General features: G+C 38.0%; 1 protein-coding gene across 1 annotated transcript in view; it reads left to right on the plus strand.

The window, feature by feature from the left end:
• The window catches only part of GRXCR1 (glutaredoxin and cysteine rich domain containing 1), a gene marked incomplete at both ends in the record, with an annotated part of 122,796 nt that overhangs the window by 52,065 nt on the left and 50,517 nt on the right, over window positions 1-20,214 (plus strand). The gene's annotated exons all lie outside the window — the stretch shown is intronic.

The raw sequence follows: 20,214 nt of genomic DNA on the forward strand, positions 1-20,214 counted from the left end.
ACTATTTGATACAGAAAAATAGATCTCTGGGCCCAGTGCCAGAGTTTACAAGTCAGAATCTCCAGGACAAAAGCCCAGACACCAAGCTCAATAAATATCCATGTGGCTCTTAGGTTAGGTACCAGTCAGAGAGCATCTCAGACTCAGGAAACAACCAGGCCAAAGCCATTCAAATGGAAACACAGAAAAAAGATTTATGGAGAATGAGAAGTGGGGCTCACTAAGGTTTAGGTACTTTCATTTATTCCTTTAGGAGATATTTTTTTCAGCATCTTGTATGTGCCAGATATTGTTCTGGGTCAGTGGTTGTCAACTGGCATAAATTTGCCTTCTAGAGGTCATTTGTCAATGTCTGGAGACATTTGGTTTTCACAGTTTGGAGGTTGCCGTTGGCATGTGCTGGGTTGAGGCTGTGGATGCTGTTAAACATCTGATAGTAGATAAGACAGTTAACCATTTCCCCTCCAATAATCATCTATTGCAAAATGTCAACAGTAGTAAGGTTGAAAAACCTACTCTCCGTGTTGGTAAGGAAGATAGCTAAGCTCCATGCCCTAATGAAATGTATATTCTTTTAATGGGAACATAATTGAGAGTGATAAAAGGTAAGGGAAAATTAGAAAGTATGGGACAGAGTATAAAGAGGTATATAAGCCAAAATAAGAAGTTTGGATTTTATGTGGCAGGGAATCAGACCCACTAAATATTTTAGATGGAAGGTTTGAGAGATTATTCTGAAAGGGTAGAGGAAGTAGTGTACTAGGGAGAAAAAATTGACGAAGCAGAAAGGATGTAATAATCTAGGCAAAAAGTGATGAGATTTGAGAGTTGCTTAAAATGACAAGAAAAAAGCAATAGAGATAACAGAGAAAATATTTTAAGGACACTTCCCAGGAAAAATTGGCCTATGATTGGGTATGACCAATAGGAGGATTGCGGGGAAGGTGGCTCCATAGTCCAAGAGAAAATAAGCAGACCAAAGCTAGAGAGAGCAGAGAGAGAAGGAAACTGGAGGAAAGTTCAGCATGTAGACTAGCCAAGTTTGAAATGATGTCGGGATTCTAAAAATGGATGGCCCATTAAACTGTCCCACAAATGAGAGGAAAAGGAAATAAATATTAACCTGGGAGAAGAAGAAGGAAAGTGATAGTTTCAGGAAATCAGAGAGATGAGTCCTTCAAGACAGGGTTTTATAGAAAAGATATCAAGGTTCAGCACCCAGCCTTGAGGAAGGCCAGTAATTAGCAGTCACTCATGCACCTTTGTACAAAGTCCAGTAATGCCACCCATTTTATTTGATCCTCATCAGGGCTGGGTGATATGAGTAGATAGGTACATTTTACCTATTTTATGAATATGGGAACCAATTGGCTATAGGTCATCTTACTACAAAATATCAAAGATGGGATTCACAGTTGAGGTTTCCTACCTCTGAATTCAGAATTTTCAATGCTATGGGCACCAGGAGTCAAGAGGAAGGAGATTATTCATGTTCTCCTGAGGTCTGTGCTTATTCTGAATAGCCCAGGTGATACGTGAGTGTGGAGGTGGGCTTACGTCCCCAGTGTGTAGAAACTGTTACTACCTTTCTTTCAAAAATACTGTTTCTGGAAAGTTTTTGATTTATAAAGAGAAAAACAATCTGAAAAGTTCACTGGATCTGCTGAAATCCTGGCTATTGCATCAGTCAGTGTCTTGGTTTGTGTTATGATCTGAATATTTGTGTCCCTTTGAAATTTATTAATTGATGCCTAAACGCCAAGGCCAAGGTGATAGTATAAGAGTTAGCACCTTGGGTGGTGAGGAGGCCACTCTACTTCACTCTCATGAATGAGGTTAGTGCCTTTATAAAAAAGGCCAGAGGCAGCTCCTATGCCCTTCCACCTTGATAGGACACAGAAAGAAGTCACTGCCTATGAGGAATGGGCCTTCCTCTGTTGCTTGGGTTACTGGTCTTGGGCTTCCCTGCCTCCAAAACTCTGAGAAATAAATTTCTGTTGTTTGTAAGTCTATGCTATTTTGTTATGCATCCCAAAAGGACAAAGACACACTGCTCATGACAGAAACATGGAAACATGAAGAATTAAACAGACACATACACCCCCAAACTACCCCCAAAACACAAAGAGGAATTAATTTATTGACTCATGTAAATAAACCATGGCCACGGCAGAGATGAACATGAACAATGGACATGGAAATGCTGTCAGATCCCTCCTCTGACAGTGTGTAGGGGGTAAGAGCACTAGGTCTGGCATCTTCTATGTTTCATTGCTTTGGAACCAGAGACAAAGACGCTTTCTCCTTCCCATGTCCGGCTGAAGAAGTGGCTATGTCTTATAGATCTGGACTGTAAATTTCAACAGGTGCTAATGGGTGAACAGTGGGTGATGATAAAGGGCAGCAGGTAGGGTTTTCTTGGGCCTGGTGGACATCTGCACAATATATCACTGGCCAATAATGATGCTCTGCTCTGTTTCGGGCGTGGTTAGCCTGTTTTTAATCCCCTCTTTCCTCTCTCACAAACGTATATTTTTGAGCACCACTTCACAGTCTTCAATGTTTCTGAAGTCATTGGCTTTAATGACTGTATAACATTATTTCATTTTAATTGTGAGCAAAAGTCTTTTGGCCTTTTTCGTCTTCAACCTGCTATTAAAAAATGATAAAATGAGGCAGTGAGAGACTTTTGACAACATGTTGACATGCGTCATGGTGTTCAGGGTAAGAGGTTGGCCATTGTGCAGTTAGCCTGCAGCTTCTGGCCTGGCAACTGTGGTTTCAATTTAATCAGAGGCAAGTGCTATAAAATTACCCTGTTCAGAATGATACACACCCACTTGGAAAGCTCAGACACACCAACAACCTGCATTTCTGCCTCAGCTACTGATAAGGGCAAAATTGTATAAAATTTTTTAAAGAGATAGGGAAAAATGCTTACTTGAGTGACAATTCTTGGATGTTATACCAGTGAATTACTGTTGATTTACTTATTTTGGATTAAAACACTTTTGTTATTTTTCTTTTTTCTTCATTATCCCCATATACAATGCTAGATTGTGCTATTGTATTACAATAGAACATATACATATAAAATTTAGCATCAGACAGCCTTAAATTTAAATTTTGGTTGTTCTTTATTCAACAAAAATTCATGGTATCTGTTTTGATGCATTTGGGCTGCTATCATATAACACCTTAGACCTGTAACTTATATATAATAGACATTCATTCATCTGGAGGCTTGAAATTATATGATCAAAACATTAGGGGCTGGGGTTGTAGCTCAACAGTGGAGTGCTCACTTAGCACATGCGAGACCCTGGGTTCGATCCTTAGCACCACATTAAAGTAAATAAATAAAATAAAGGTATTGTGTAATAAATATATATATTTAGTTGTAGTTGGACTATATATATATATATATATATATATATATATATATATATATATATATAAACTTTAACAGAATCAGAGTCTGGTGAGGCTTAGTTCAAGGATGGTGACTATTGTGGTAGCTACATGGTACAAGTTTCAAACAGCTCCCTCTGGTCTCTTTTAGAAGGACGACAATCCCATTCATGAAGTCTCTGTCCTCAAGACCTAATTACCTCTCAAAGGCTGACCTCTTAATACTATAGCATTGGGAATTAGGTTTCAAAATATGAATTTTGGGGGGACAGCAACATCCAGGTCACAGCAGTGTCTGACCATGTTCCAGACTCTATTAACTCTAGAGTATATAAAATTAAGTAACACAAACTTTTTGTCTTGGGAAATTCATAGAGGGAAAGAGTCAGTGCAGGAAGCCCAGAAGATGGACAAGTCATATCCCACTGAAGAGAGAGGGCTGGGAGGATCCCCAGAGATGCTGCTGCATGACTTGAAATTATCCACTGAGGAAGATGATGTTAAGCTCCTACTCTTGGAAAACAGTAGGAGTTTTGTGTCTGGAGAATTTTGCACATAGAACATGGTAAATATTAAATCACAGAACTTGATAAATATTAGTGAAATAAATAATAAACACACCAAGGGGAGTGTTATAAGAAACAGGACTAGGGCAAAAGGCAGAAGCCACAACAAACAGGGTTTTTCTGGGTATTTTGACTTTTATCTTTAAAGCAATAGGAAATGATTATTTTATTATTATTTTATGTTGTTTTAGGCAATGTTTTCACTATTGTGACCAGAAGACCTGACATAAACAATTTTAGAGAAAGTAAAGTTCATTTGGGTTCACAGTTTCAGAGGTCTTGGTCCATAGATGACTGATTCCATTGCTCTGGGCACAAGGTGAGGCAGAACATCATGGTGGAAGGGTGCAGTGGAATAAAGCAGCTCAGGACATGACAACCAGGAAGCAGAGAGAGTGTTCCTGAATGTGGGCAAAATGTATAGGTGGCCAAAGTCCTGCCTGCTTACAGTTACTACACAGTTGATTCCAATCAGGGGATTAATGCACTGATTAAGTAGTGGCTTTCATACTCCAGTCATTTCACCTCTAAACGTTTTTGCAGTGAGATGACTAGTTGATTGTAGAACATGGGTTTGGTTAGTGTTAGCTCAGAAGATGTCCAAATGATACCTAGACTTCAGGCAATTGGTTGAGTAGGCTTAGTGGCAATGATTATGTGAGCTTCTGACAATCTGACTTCAACCTATGGTAATTATATGCAAGTGCAGATGCTACACAGCTGGAATTTAGATCCATATTGTAGGAAAACAGTCTGAGATGAAGTTGTACATGTGGAGTTTCATTAGTCTTGAATTAGCTGGTGAAAATTTAAAAAGATCATTAGCGAGAAGGAGGTAGCCAGTACACCCAGCTGAGAGCTCCTGGGAAACAGGATGCTCAAGATAAAGTGTGACCATTGTGGAACATGGAGAAGGAACAGCCATATTTGTAGGAGAAAACCCAGGAAAGGGGGAGGATATATATATTGGGTTCACAGTTTTTATATATATAAAATTTTATATGTATAAAATTTCAAGATTTTGTGACCTTGAGAAAGTTATAAATCTCCTTGTGACTCATTTTTATTGTCAATGAAAAAAAGAATAAAAGCATCAATTACATAATATGTTGTATGGTTATAACAAGAATAAATACATTCAGTAGACATAATTCCTGGAATTCACTCAATAAATAATTTTTATTTTTCCAGTTTTAACTGGGTTATTGATAAAATTATTCACATAAAATCTACCACTTAACAAGACTTACTATTTTATTAAATAATTCAGTTAGATCTCTTTCCTATTGGCTGAATCTCCAAAACCTAATAATCAGCTCCAGTATGGAGCTCTGATAACAAACCAAGCAGATTTGGATGAAGGAAATTTCCAGAAATAACTCTTTTCTTCCTTCTGATAATGACTCTGTGATCAATCTTGTTTAAAAACACCTGCATTCATTTCTCATTTGAATCTACAACGAATAATAAGCATTAAAATTCCTTTTCGGAATTGCATAGGTCATTCCAAATGATGTAGTGTTTACTTGAAAAGACATGACGTTTAATGTTTTGAGCATTATTCTGCACATCTGTTGTGTAATTTTATGTTTCTCACAATTTAGGTGCTTTTATTAATGCAACCCAATTTGGGGATCTTTCAGAAGAAATGGAAAGGCAATATTTTCTTGGTTTTGAAATCTTAAGAGTTATTTGTTCTCTTTGAAGTTGAGCTAAGAAATTACCTAGATTCCTTTGTAGAACTCACAGACTATTTAAACCTCTGGCTTTATGCAGAAATTTCAAATATTTTCACTTGTGTTTTCCTTTTCATGTAACACAAAGCACCTCCCTCATTTGGTCATGCTTAGAATCTGGCTTTCATAGCAATTTCTAAGGCTTATTTGACAATTGAAGGAAAAGCATTTTGCTAAGTAAGAGATACAAAAGAGTACAGAAGATAGATGGATACATGAGATTGGTAAAGAATAAGCAAACCATCTCCCTCACTTTAATCCACTTGCTTCTATTTTTAAATACTCTTTAAGTAGCTACTTAAAGAAAAATCCTATTCACAAGTGATTCTATCAAGGATTTTCAAAGAACAATGTGTTTCATGCTCACCTTACTAGAATTACCTTCCAGTTCTGTTTCTAAAGCAATTTGAAAATTACAAGGAGGAAGATCTAGGCAAATAACCAGAAGTTTGAATGTGTGCTTAATATTGTCATACATTTGCTTGAGTTGCACTAGATAATTTTCAAGTCTCCTTTCTGTTTTAAACTTATGTAATTGGAAGAACTTTCATTCCTGTAGCTAGAATCTGATACTTTATCTATTTGTGGTAGGCCACTGAAAAATAGCTACCTACCTTCCTGCAATATCTGTCTCCTAATCTCCAGACTCATAAATATGAGATATCTTACAGTAAAAAGGACTTGAAGATATAAATAAGCTAGAAACATTGAGATGGGAAAATCATCCTGGATTATTGGATGAGCCCAACGTATATGTAGCATCATAGCCGGAAGGCCCAATGGAGGAAAATCTGCTTAGTTCACGGCAGAATCAGAAAGCAGAGACAGGGAAGGGAGAGTAGGGCCTCAGGGAAGATGAATCCTTTCAGGACACATCTCTTACAAAAGGGAGACAGGGAAGTTCAGAGGCAGAGAGGAAGGGGAGACTGGAGGTAGTGCTTCATCCTCAAGAACCTTGAAGATGGAGGAAGGGAACTTGATCCAAGGATACTGTAGCCTCTGGGAGCTGGGAAGGCAAGGTAATGGCTTCTCCCCTGAGTCTTAGAAGGGACTGTAGCCCTGCTGACACCTTCTGCCTCCTGAAACCTAGCTGGGACTTCTGACTTCCAGAATTCTAAGATAATATGTGTTTGTTGTTTTAAGTCACTGCGTTGGTGGTAATTTGTTAAAATAGGAGTATGAAATTAAAGCAATCAGTTGCTCTAAATTCTTATTTACCAAAAGACATGAGGTATAGATGGAGTCAAGAGTTCTATGATTTATGTAGATCAAATACCAGCTTTATAATTTGCTAGTAACCTGACTTTAGGCCAGAAACATATTCCTCTGGGCCTCAGTTTTTTAATTTGTACAGTTAACATAATAATAGAACTTACCTTACTTATAGAGGTAAAGGATTCATAACCCATAAAGTGTATCTTAGCTTCTTACATCAACCTCTAATTTCCTCATCAGAGTTCTTCAGCAATTACCCCCACCCATGGCCCAAGTGCAGCATTAGGAGTCAGGTGAGTCTGGAACCCTGATCAACAGGGTAGTCAGAGGGACAGATTAACCTCAGATTGGGAAAATAGGAGGTGACAGGGATGAGAAGTGTGCCTGCGGCTGGGTCCAATTTTCTCAACTTCTGAGTTTTCTGTCTTTGCCGCTCTTGGTTCTCAGTCTATTATGGGAATTCCTCAGAGACTGAGATCACTTCTCTCTGTCACTCTGGAACTTATGAAAGCTTCAAGCTGAAATTTGGTACAGGTAATTCAGTCTCTAAGGTAAATTCTTATTGCATCCAAATCCACTGAAAGGGATTGGCTATATTTAGCTGACAATTCAAACATTTTCCTTGGTGTAGAAAATTGAGGACATTTTAAGGTTTTATTGTTTGATATTTATTCATGATATGCATGCATTTGAGAAGATGGAAAAGAAGGACAGCTTTTCTGTTTAGAAAGAGCATGAGGGTTTTTGTAAAGAAGATGAAGGGCATTATCAAATGACAGCATGGTGCTTATCTAACCACTTATTCGGAGGCCACTCATTGTCCGATGTTTTAGGCCTTTTTCTTTTGGATTTTCAATTTTAATATTTCAAAGGATGAGATTAAAAATATATTTTTAAAGATTTTCATTTGAAGAATGTTCTCGATTCATTTTCTGCCTGGCTTTTTAATGTTGTAAGCCTATCATGTTGGGATTGGATGCTCTTGAATATGGTAGTTTTGGCATTCACCTTGATCTTTCTTTTGTCTGCAGAGGTGAGCAAATCTAAAATCCCATTAGATAACGTTTGTGACAATTTCTATAGAAGTCAAAGCGTTCTTGTTATAAGAGAGACACTTTTGCAGGAGCATAGTTTCTAGAAGAGATTTCTGAATTAGATCTAGTCCCTCTTTTCCCATACATGAACTTTGAGTAATAATGACATTGGTGAGCTTGCAACGTTCTATAATTAACAATGTGTTTTCAGGTGCATTTTATATGTGATTCTACAACTACATAATGGGCTAGTTCGTTAGTTAGCTTTTTGTCTCTGTGACCAAAATACCTGACAAGAGCAACTAAGGGGAGGAAAATTTTATTTTGGCTCATGGTTTTAGGTTTTTATTTCTGCAGATTCCATTGCTGTGAGCCAAGGTGTGGTGAAGTATCATGGTTTGAGGGTTCAGTGAAAGAGAAACTGCTCAGAGTAGAGTCAGAAAGCAGAAAGAGGGGAGGGTGGAAAGGGTCATAGGGAAGATGAATCCTTCCAGGGAACATCCCTAGTGACCGGTCACCTCCTTCAGCCATACTCCACCTGCCTATTGTTATCACAGAGTTAGTCCACTCAAACTAGGGTGGACTGCTTAGGGTATAGCTTCATAGTCCAATCATTTTCCCTCTGAAGATTTCTGCATTAATATGAGAGCTTTTGGGGTAACAACTCATATCCAAACCATAACAGCTAGATTATAGCTATTCGCATATTAGGGAAGAGAAAACCAAATCCCAGAGAAGTAAACTAGGTTCCCCAAATTCATATAGCAGCTATATTGCTCAAATTTTTCTGGGAAAACATAGCCAAGGTACAAAGTATGTCCATAGCTACATCTATATCTATGCATACCTGTAGAGATCTCTATATCTAGGAAGAGATTTATTGTATTGGCTCACGGGATTATGGAACCTGAGAAGTACAATGCTCCTCAGATTGCAGGTTACCCCAAGGAACCCAGTGGTGTAGTTGGAAGGCCTGATAGCCAGAGAGTTAATGGTATTGATTCAAGTCTGGGTCTGCAGACCCAAGAACAATAAGCACTGATGTCTGAAGACCAGTGACTTAGCTCAAGCAGTTAGGTAAAAAGAAAAGACAAAAACTAACCTCTGCCTTCCTGTTTCTTCAGGCCCTCTACAGATTATTACATGGTGCCCACCTATATTGGGGGGAGCCATCTATTTTCAAGTGCTAATTTCAATCCAAATGCTAACCTCTTCCAGAAACACCCACAGAGACAAACTCAGAAATAATGCTTAGTCAGATATCTGGGCATCCTCTGGTCCAGTAGAATTGATACATAAAATTATAAAATTAACTATCACAGTTGTAGTGCCACTAAGTGTCAATGGATTGATGGCTGGGTTTTTTTTTTTTTGTTTGTTTGTTTTTGTGCAAAAATATTGCTTCCTAAAGAAATATTTGATTAAAGTAATTAAACTGTGTGGGTCTCAGTTTCTTTTCATATAAGTGTCTGTGTGAACAAACCAGCCCAGATTCCAAATTGGTAGTTCACATCTGAAGGGGTGATGCAAAGTCAATGAGTGAAATTGTCCAGATAGAGGGAAGTGACATGAAATTCAGCACTAAAGGACATGTGTCATCTAAAGGGAGTAGCTGATGCCAAACTCCAGCTATTGCTTCTGTGCAGGAATGTATAAAAAACTACATTTTTGTTTTGTCAGATATTTTGTGTTTTAAAAAGATGAAAATCTAGATTTTTATTGGAAACCTTCCTGTGCCTGATTAATGCTGACTTGGTAGACCCGTGACCACCTTCTCTGTGGTGGGTGAAGGGGCTAGCTTCATTTTCATGAACTTAGATGAACTACAAAAGCAGCATTGTTTCAGTTTAACTGTCTGAAACACACACGCACACATACTGATTTTTTGGATAAGAGGTGGAGGATTCATTAGGTTCATTGACTTTTCAATTAGTGTCTGGGCTAATTCAGTAATTGCTTTGGACAAATAGACAGTTCCTAAGGATGTAATCAAAATTTGTTTATATGCAAGATTTTAGAAAGTTAACAAAACAGAAAGAACTCTCTACAGAAACCTTTGCTTGCAAAGATTATGCTCCTGCATTTCTTCCATGTCAGAAAGGGCAGTGAGCTCGGAAAAAGAGAGATCTGAAGAGATGTTCATAACATTTGTTAAATATATTCTTCTCCATCACTTTTATTCTTAGAATTGGTGGCATATTCCAGACAAAAATAAATGACAGTTAACCTCAAAACATTTATTTTTTGATCACTGTGTAATTGTGAGGTTAAATTTGCTGCTAAGGTTGTGAGAATGACGTCTGTAGGTTTCAACTTTTTGTTTATAGAAATAATGGTATTGGTGCTGATAGGTGTCAGTCACATTTTACAAAACAATGACACACCATTTTCCAAGTATTTATTATGCATAAGTGTTCATGTTAAGATTTTCACCCTCATTCATTGTATTATTTAATCTTCACAATCTCCATGGAGTAGACATTATTATCCCTGTTTTAAAGATAAGAAAAATTGGACTTAAAGAAAAAAAGGCCAAAAGGTACTTCTTGAGCATCTACTATGTACCATGTTATATTCTGCTTTCTTAGTTCTAGGGAACAAAACTAAGTTGGTGATTAAATGGGGTTATATTTTATTAGTAGGAATAGATAGTGAAGCAATAAGCAAACACCATATAATGTTCCACAACACTGAGTACATTAAAGGAAAGAGTTAGGTAAGAGTACAGAGGTGATATTTTCCATAGGATTTGTGGGAAAATTTGTCTGAAGGGTGACATTTAACCAGAGATTGGAGTGAAGTAAAGGGACAAGCAGTGGGGCATCCAGGATTGTTTCTGTGACAGTCCTTTCATGATATAATTTGCCACACAGTTCTAGAACAGTGAGCTGTGATAATTGACAATAATAGGGTGATGGAGCATCTTCATGGGAAAAGAGCAAGGACTGAGCTTGGATTCTGGCTCTGTTGCTTTTCCCTAAGTTCCCTAAGTTTATTTCTGCACCATCATTTTTTCATCTATAAAATCTGTATCATAATACTCATTGCTTATGGGAATAAAGAAAAAACATGTAAAGTCCAACTTGAAGTCTCTAGAACTGCATCTAGAACATGCAGTCATCATGCAAAAAATGACAATGTAAGTATTTTTAAAACTTCTTTCTTATTATGGAGAGATACGGTGAAGTTCCCTCCAAAGCTTCACACTTCCACCCTAAAACATAAAACATGTTTTGCATTCCAAGTGTGGGAAGGGGCATGCAGCATAGAATATCATGGTTCTCATTTAGGACTGAATGAAAAAAAAATGGTTGCAATGGAAATAAGCTAAGAAAGGAACCTGAGTAGTGAAGTGGGCTTTCAAATCATGTTACATTCAAGAATGGGAATTCAAAGTGATTTGAGAGCAAGGTGGGCAGAGGTTTATTTAGCTATTGAACTTCAAGAAGCACTCAGGATACACATTTAGCTACAGGGTTCAGAGTAGCACGGAGAAGGAGAGAGAGCAACAGATATAAAAATCCCCTGCCCACCCTTGCAAGGGCCCACGGCCCTGCATCCACTGGTGTGGGCCTGGTTCTTAAAATTGTAGCCTGGAGCCAGGTTGGCCTGTTGCTTGGCAATCAGGAAATCTGGGTCTGGTCCCAATTGCTTTCTGACATGATTCTGAGTCAGACTCTGAGTCAATCACTTTGCCTCTTTGGCCTTCAGGAGGACCTTATCTATCTCAAAGGAGTTTTTTGAAACTCAACAAACAAACAAATTGTTTAAAGTGCCCCTTGTGTGTTGTATCTTACTGTTAAATGTGGTAGCATAATTTAGTAAAAGGCAAACCTCTATATATCACAGCCCTTATCTCTATCTTGTGACAATGGATTCCATCTCCTGCAGCGTGTAAATTAAAAACAATTTTGCTGTGGGGAGCTGACAGCTGAACAATGGGGGTTCAGAGGCTCAGCTTGGAGCTCACAGACTTTGGGAGGGTGTGCTTCTGGGTTTGCTAACTTGGCCTTACTTTATTTAACTGTCACCTTGTCAAGGTTCATTTCTGAGCCCAGGTTTTTAGATCTATTAATGAAGACAGGAACATCATCTAAGTTATTGCGAGGATTAAATGAATGCAAAGGGATTAACATTATGTCTTCCACTGACATTCAAAAACTTAAAAAAAATTTTATTAAATTTTTTTCCCTTTGAGATTAGAGTTCCTGGAGATGTCTGGGAATTTCTAAGTCCTTGATTTAATGATATGTTTGGGCAAATATCAGAGACCTCTTCTGGAGAACTGGACCAAGCTGAAGTGGGAATAACCGGCTGGGTTTGCTGCAGTGGAGGAGCTGAACCTGCTCTGCTCTGCTCCTCTGTGAGGGACGTGTGGGGACTAATTCTTGGCCTGAATTCCAGGGGCAGTTCCAGTAGGGGCGAAGCCTTCAAAATTGTCTAAGATGATTGGGTGACGGAAGGACTTACTGTTTCACAGGGGCCATCATTGCAGGGTGAAGGCAGACTGAGGACATAGGTCGGCTTTTGTTACCTTTATTCTCATTCTTAGCAATTTCCATCCTAATCCATGTGTGTTTGCTGCAGGTTGTTGTGAGGCTTCCAGGCATCCCTGATTCATATTTTTAATCAACCAAGAAGAGGAAATGGTCTGCCTTTATCACCCTCTCGGTGGCTCTCTGAGAAGCAGCAGGCTGCAATCCCAGTTGCTTCTCTGGCTGCTCACCTGCTTCCACCCCTCATTACACGATTCCCATGGTAACCCTCAGGAAGCCAGAAGAGGAAAGGCGAGCCATCCAGAAGCTATTTTTAGATTTCTGGCCAGATGCTTTGTCAAATCTGTTGAGGGAAAGAAAATGGAACAAATGTAGAAGAGGATTTTTTTTTCCTCCCAAGACAATATCTTTTAAAATTCATATTATAAAACTGGAAAAGATCTAGAGGAATCATCTGATCTACCCCTATCTCTAGGAAAACCTACTTCACACCATATAAAAAATGTGCAATAAGTTCTTTTTTAGGACATTATATTGGATACCCCATTTAATACACAGCCATACTTTCTATGCTCCCTTTGCCCCACATTCAATATGGTTCTTAGGCAAGGGGGTGAGCGATTAGACTGAGTATGGTAGCACAAAAATATGGACTCACAACTCTGGACAAATCATTTATTTAGACTGTGATTCTTCCAGCACTATCTAGGGCTTTACGGTGCACACTGTCTGCAACTACATATGCTGTCCCTTCTCCATTCATCTTTTTTGAAATGTAAACTTCATTCAGTGCAGCCTCTGCCATCCTTCATAGAAACCTTTAGGAATTTCCCATTGTTCTAGATCTTTAAAGTCTCGATAAAATACAACCCTGCATATCTGTCTAGGCTAATTTAGTACATTTTTTTTCTTTTTTTTTTTCCTCTCTGTGTTTCAGAAAATGACCTTTAAAGAATTTCAGAGAAGCCACCTTCTTCTCATGGTCTCTAGTTAATTTCTGTGACTCTTTCCTGTGCTTCAAATCTGAACTCAAATGTCAAAAAACCCTTTCTTGTCTTCTAAGAAGAGACACCACTGCTGCAAAATGTTCTAATTATACATCTCTTTTATGGTACTTAACAGTTTATAATTCCATACTTATGTAATTGTTCAGTTTTTTATTATTTTATACTCTGAGCTTCATGTTGATAAGGAACTGTATTATTTGTACATTATTATATAGCTATTGCCCAGCACTGAGTTTAGCAAATAAATTTGCTGAATGAATGACTAGGCATTATTTTATTTTGTTTTCTTAAGTATTGTTTTTACTTGTAGTTGGACACAATACCTTTATTTTATTCATTTATTTTTATGTGGTGCTGAGGATCAAACCTAGCGTCTTGCATGTGCTAGGTGAGCGCTCTATTGCTGAGCCACAACCCTAGCCCATAGGCATTATTTTAAATGGACATAAATCCATTTTGTCTTTCAAGCTATGTGATCATAACATAGTTCTTCAAAATGTTATGCATCTAGTTCAATGTCCTTTCATGATACAAGAATCTCAATAAAATAGAATTAAAAAAGAAAATTCTTCACCATAACAAAGGCCACTCATGAGAAGCTCACAGCTAGCCTCCTGATAGGTAAGCCTGATAGGACATGGCAAGATTGTCCACTCTCACCATTTCTACTCAAGCATTCCTGGAAGTCCTAGCTAGAGCATTCAAGTAAGAATAAAAAAAAAAGAAGTTGAAGGAGAAGTAAATTGTAGAGGAAGAAGAAGTAAAACGATCTCAACAGGATCCGATGAAGGAGAACACCCATGGTCTTCCACAAACTGCCAGGTCCCCAGTGAGCCCAGTGCCTCACTTACTTGTGACTGTGAGCATGGAGAAGAGCCAGGGACTCTGGGGTGTTTGGTTGCTTCCTCTTAAAATTAGTGCTTCTTAATCTAAGCAGAGTAAGAATTCATCTTTGTGTTATCAGTTATCTTGGTCTTTTCCACAGACTTATTTTTGTTCAAGTTTGAACTGCAAAATCTCATGGTGTGAAGTTTTAGTATTTTTCCGTATTGAGCAGCACCATCTTTCAAGCCCCTACAATAGCTGTTTTCATAGTCTCTCTTACTCAGTCTTCTCAGAAACTCTGTTAGGTAGCTTTTGTTATTATCACATTTTCAAATGAGGAAGCTGAGGCTCAGTAGTTCAAGTGCTTCCTTTAGTTCCTGTGCTGCTTCTTTAGAAGAACAGATGGCTGGGGACAGAGCCTAGGTTTATCTGATTTTCAAGCCCAGGCTCTCTAGTGGAAATAGATTGGCAGTTTATGCCATGCTATAGTTTGGATCCAGAATGTAATCCAAGGCCCATGTGTTAAAGTTTCATTCTCCAAGGTGGCACTAGAGAGAGGTGGTAAAATCTTTAAAAGTAGGGCCTGATGAGAGGTCTTGAGGTCATTGGGAGCGTGTCCTTCTTGCTGTCTTTTGCTTCGTGGCCAAGAAGTGAGTTTTCCTCCACTACATACTTCTGCCATGATCTGTTGCTTTGCCACATACTCAAATAAATGGGGCCATACAATCATGAACTGAAACCTCCAAAATTGTTAGCCAAAATAACCCTTTTCTCTTTCATAAGTTGATTATCTCAGGTATTTTGTTATAGAAATGGAAAAGAGGACAACTTCACATGTATTGGTCCAATTGGTCTTTTAAAACATTTTTAATTAGACACAACCATTCAGAAATCAGAAAATTTGCTACAGAAATCTAGATTTTAATTTCTATATAAAATAAATCATGTCTAACCACATGGGGGTCACACGTATGCAAGCCAAAAATTGCCTGAAGCTGTGTAAAGTTTGTCTCTTATGAATACCATTTTTCCATCTGTCACTAATTTTTCTATTAGTCCTGACCTGCTTTTGTATTTGTGACACCTGTTTAGCCCCTACAGGTCTCTGATTTTCAACTTAACATTTATATTCTATTGAGGGAAGAAATGATTCTTACATCTTTTTTTTTTTTTTGCATCTTTGTTCATCAGAGATATTGGTCTGTAATTTTCTTTCCTTGATTTGTCTTTCCAGACAGTTATAGGTGAAATTCTTTTTTTATTGGTTTTTCAAAACATTACAAAGCTCTTGACATATCATATTTCATACATTAGATTCAAGTTGGTTATGAACTCCCAATTTTACCCCAAATACAGATTGCAGAATCACATCGGTTACACATCCACATTTTTACATAATGCCCTATTAGTAACTGTTGTATTCTGCTACCTTTCCTATCCTCTACCATCCCCCCACCCCTCCCCTCCCATCTTCTCTCTCTACCCCATCTATTGTAATTCATTTCTCTCCTTGTTTATTTTCCTGTTCCCCTCACAACCTCTTATGTGTAATTTTGTATAACAATGAGGGTCTCCCTCCATTACCATGCAATTACCCTTTTCTCTCCCTTTCCCTCCCACCTAATGTATCTGTTTAATGTTGATCTTTTCTTCCTGCTCTTCCTCGCTGCTCTGTTCTTAGTTGTTCTCATTATATCAAAGAAGACATTTGGTATTTGTTTTTTAGCGATTGGCTAGCTTCACTTAGCATAATCTGCTCTAGTGCCATCCATTTCCCTGCAAATTCCATGATTTTGTCATTTTTTAGTGCTGCGTAATATTCCAAGGTGTATAACTGCCACATTTTTTTTTATCCATTCATCTATTGAAGGGCATCTGGGTTGGTTCCACAGTCTACCAATTGTGAATTGTGCTGCTATGAACATCGATGTGGCAGTATCCCTGTAGTACGCTCTTTTAAGGTCTTCAGGGAATACTCCAAGAAGGGCAATAGCAGGGTCAAATGGTGGTTCCATTCCCAGCTTTCCCAGGAATCTCCATACTGCTTTCCAAATTGGCCGCACCAGTTTGCAGCCCCACCAGCAATGTGCAAGAGTACCCTTTTCCCCACATCCTCGCCAGCACTTGTTGTTGTTTGACTTCCTAATGGCTGCCAATCTTACTGGAGTGAGATGGTATCTTAGGGTGGTTTTGATTTGCATTTCTCTGACTGCTAGAGATGGTGAGCATTTTTTCATGTACTTGTTGATTGATTGTATGTCCTCCTCTGAGAAGTGTCTGTTCAGGTCTTTGGCCCATTTGTTGATTGGGTTATTTGTTTTCTTACTGTTTAATTTTTTGAGTTCTTTGTATACTCTGGATATTAGGGCTCTATCTGAAGTGTGAGGGGTAAAAATTTGTTCCCAGGATGTAGGCTCCCTATTTACCTCTCTTATTATTTCTCTTGCTGAGAAAAAACTTTTCAGTTTAAGTAAGTCCCATTTGTTGATTCTTGTTATTAACTCTTGTGCTATGGGTGTCCTATTAAGGAATTTGGAGCCCGACCCCACAATATGTAGATCGGAGCCAACTTTTTCTTCTATCAGATGCAGAGTCTCTGATTTGATATCTAGCTCCTTGATCCACTTTGAGTTAAGTTTTGTGCATGGCGAGAGGAGGGGATTCAGTTTCATCAGTTTCATTTTGTTGCATACGGATTTTCCAGTTTTCCCAGCACCATTTGTTGAAGATGCTATCCTTCCTCCATTGCATGCTTTTAGCTCCTTTATCAATATAAGATAGTTGTAGCTTTGTGGATTAGTCTCTGTGTCCTCTATTCTGTACCATTGGTCCACCCGCCTGTTTTGGTACCAGTACCATGCTGTTTTTGTTACTATTGCTCTGTAATATAGTTTGAAATCTGGTATCGCTATACCGCCTGATTCATGCTTCCTGCTTAGAATTGCTTTTGCTATTCTGGGTCTTTTATTTTTCCATATGAATTCCATGATTGCTTTATCTATTTCTACAAGAAATGCTATTGGGATTTTGTTTGGGATTGCATTAAACCTATAGAGAACTTTTGGTAATATCGCCATTTTGATGATGTTAGTTCTGCCTATCCATGAACAGGGTACATTTTCCCATCTTCTGAGATCTTCTTCTATCTCTCTCTTTAGGGTTCTGTAGTTTTCATTGTATAAATCTTTCACCTCTTTTGTTAGGTTGATTCCCAAGTATCTTATTTTCTTTGAGGATATTGTGAATGAAGTGTTTTTCCTCATTTCCATTTCAGAAGTTTTGTCACTGATATACAGAAATGCCTTTGATTTATGCGTGTTGATTTTATATACTGCCACTTTGCTGAATTCATTTATTAGTTCTAGTAGTTTTTTGTAGACCCTTTTGGGTCTTCTAGGTATAGAATCATGTCATCTGCAAATAGTGATAATTTAAGTTCTTCTTTTCCTATTTCTATGCCCTTAATTTCTTTCATCTAATTGCTCTGACCAGTGTTTCGAGAACTATATTGAATAGAAGTGGTGATAGAGGGCATCCCTGTCTTGTTCCAGATTTTAAGGGGAATGCCTTCAATTTTTCTCCATTGAGAATGATGCTAGCCTGAGGCTTGGCATAGATAGCTTTTACAATGTCAAGGTAAGTTCCTGTTATCCCTAGTTTTTCTAGTGTTTTGAACATAAAGGGATGCTGTACTTTGTCGAATGCTTTTTCTGGGTCTATTGAGATGATCATATGGTTCTTATCTTTAAGTCTATTGATGTGGTGAATAACATTTGTTGATTTCCATATATTGAACCATCCTTGCATCCCAGGGATGAATCCTACTTGATCATGGTGCACAATTTTTTTGATGTGCCTTTGTATCCAATTCGCCAGAATTTTATTGAGGATTTTTGCATCTAGGTTCATCAGAGATATTGGTCTGTAGTTTTCTTTCTTTGAGGTGTCTTTGTCTGGTTTTGGAATCAGGGTGATGTTGGCCTCATAGAATGAATTTGGCAGAGCTCCCTGTTTTTCTATTTCCTGAAATAACTTGAAAAGTATTGGTATTAATTCTTCTTTAAAGGTTTTGTAAAACTCCGCTGTATACCCATCTGGTCCTGGGATGATTCTTACATCTTGAATAAATTTTATTGTTAGGATATTGAGAGCCACAGTTTAGTCGGAATGACGCCTGGTATTTTGCTAGAGGGAATGGTTGAAAGGTGACCCTGCTCCAGGAATAGGGCGACTCCGGGATTAGGGCGGATCCTGCTGCCTCATGCACCCACTATTTTGGAGTTCCCATTGAGTTCTCTCAGAGAGAATCGGTGCGCAGAGCCTGGTGGAGAGAGTGTTTTCCCGGGAAGTGTGTGTAGAGTGCTGGTGAGAGTTCGGGAATAAAGAGTTGCTGTTTGAACCTACAAGGCTTTGTGGCGGCTCAGTTATTTTTGTGCCCAGACTATGGCATTTGGTGGCCCGTATGGGGAAAAAAAACTGTCCTTTTTTCTCCACAAATTGGAGATCATTGTATTGACATCTTCATAACATTAGATGTTCTTAGTTCCATGCATTTGTATCTTAGCAGATGATCTGATTTCTTTAAATATAAAGTGGTGATGATTAATGTGGCTGGTTTGGTATTTAGCTGTGTGAAATGATTTCTGATCTAGGTTTTGACTTCATGGGAATATCGCAAATTACATGGCTATATTTTTCTTATTTTTTTTAAGAAAATGGTTTTATTACTAATTTTTATTTCCATACAGTTTACAAATACACTTTACTTTGATAATCTGTCTTTGCAACCAGCAAAGCAGTTGAATTAACACCCATAAATACAGCTGGATAGACAATTAACATTCAATAGTATTTCTCTACATAAACTACTCTTTTAATGTCATTATTTAAAATAAAATTCCAAATAGACTGCATAATATACATGGGCAAAAAGGCAATTCAGTGAATATCTTGAAACACTAAATGTATAATAAACAGCATATTATCAACATTTACACGATTCACATCAAAATGATGATATCCTAAAATGCATTCCTTTTGAAGAACAGACTTATCAATAAAATATTACATATCTTTTAATACTCTGGTACAATACTTCTCATAGAATGCAGGAAAATTAAATGTAGGTCTGGCCATCAGCCTAATAAAGGGTGTTTTCCCGTTACCTTTTATTAATAAAAGAATCATAATTAGGTCACAAACAAACAGGCACATTTTTAATTACATGATTTGAGGTTTAGGATGGAAACTTTAAAAAAATTACTTTGATATACAGCATAGTTATGACACACTGTAAGGCTACATTTTTAACAACCACAGCCCTGTGAATTCTCAAGAATTTCTTGGCTTCAGGGTATAGTTATGTCCTATTCAGTCTCTTTCAGTAAGCCTGTGATAAGGACACAGAGGAGCTTTCCTGCTGGCATTGCCCCAGTATGGCCCCGTAGCTCACTCTAGCAGTGCTGTGGAGTTTCCCAGGCCAGCAGTAACCGATTCCTGATTTAGCGGGAAACAGAGGTTCTCCCATACAGCACTATTTGCCTTAGTTTTGAATGTTGCTTTCCTCCACTTCCTTGATGTCTGAATTCTTTTTTGTTTGTTTTGTTTAGGTACCTGGCTGCAACTCTGGGTTCACTTCTGTTGGCTTCTGTGCACTCCCTTTCTGGTCCATTCCTTATGGCAGAGACTGCACCTTGCAGCCCCGACACTCAATAGAGCACATTTACCTGTACTGTGCTACCTTACCTTATGAGGGAGTTCTTATTATTCCCAGGAAAGTCTGGCTCAAAAGACAATGAAAATTCACTAAGTTGATATGTAAAAGAATTTCCAACTGGTTAAAACTTCTAAACTTTTCTATTCAGTATACTTTGTGTTTAAGGCACAGATATAGAAATTGCTAGAAAACATCAGAAATAATTCAG

This window comes from Spermophilus citellus (assembly GCF_964194105.1).
Source record: "Spermophilus citellus genome assembly, chromosome: 8".
In the NCBI taxonomy this organism is placed as follows: domain Eukaryota; kingdom Metazoa; phylum Chordata; class Mammalia; order Rodentia; family Sciuridae; genus Spermophilus; species Spermophilus citellus.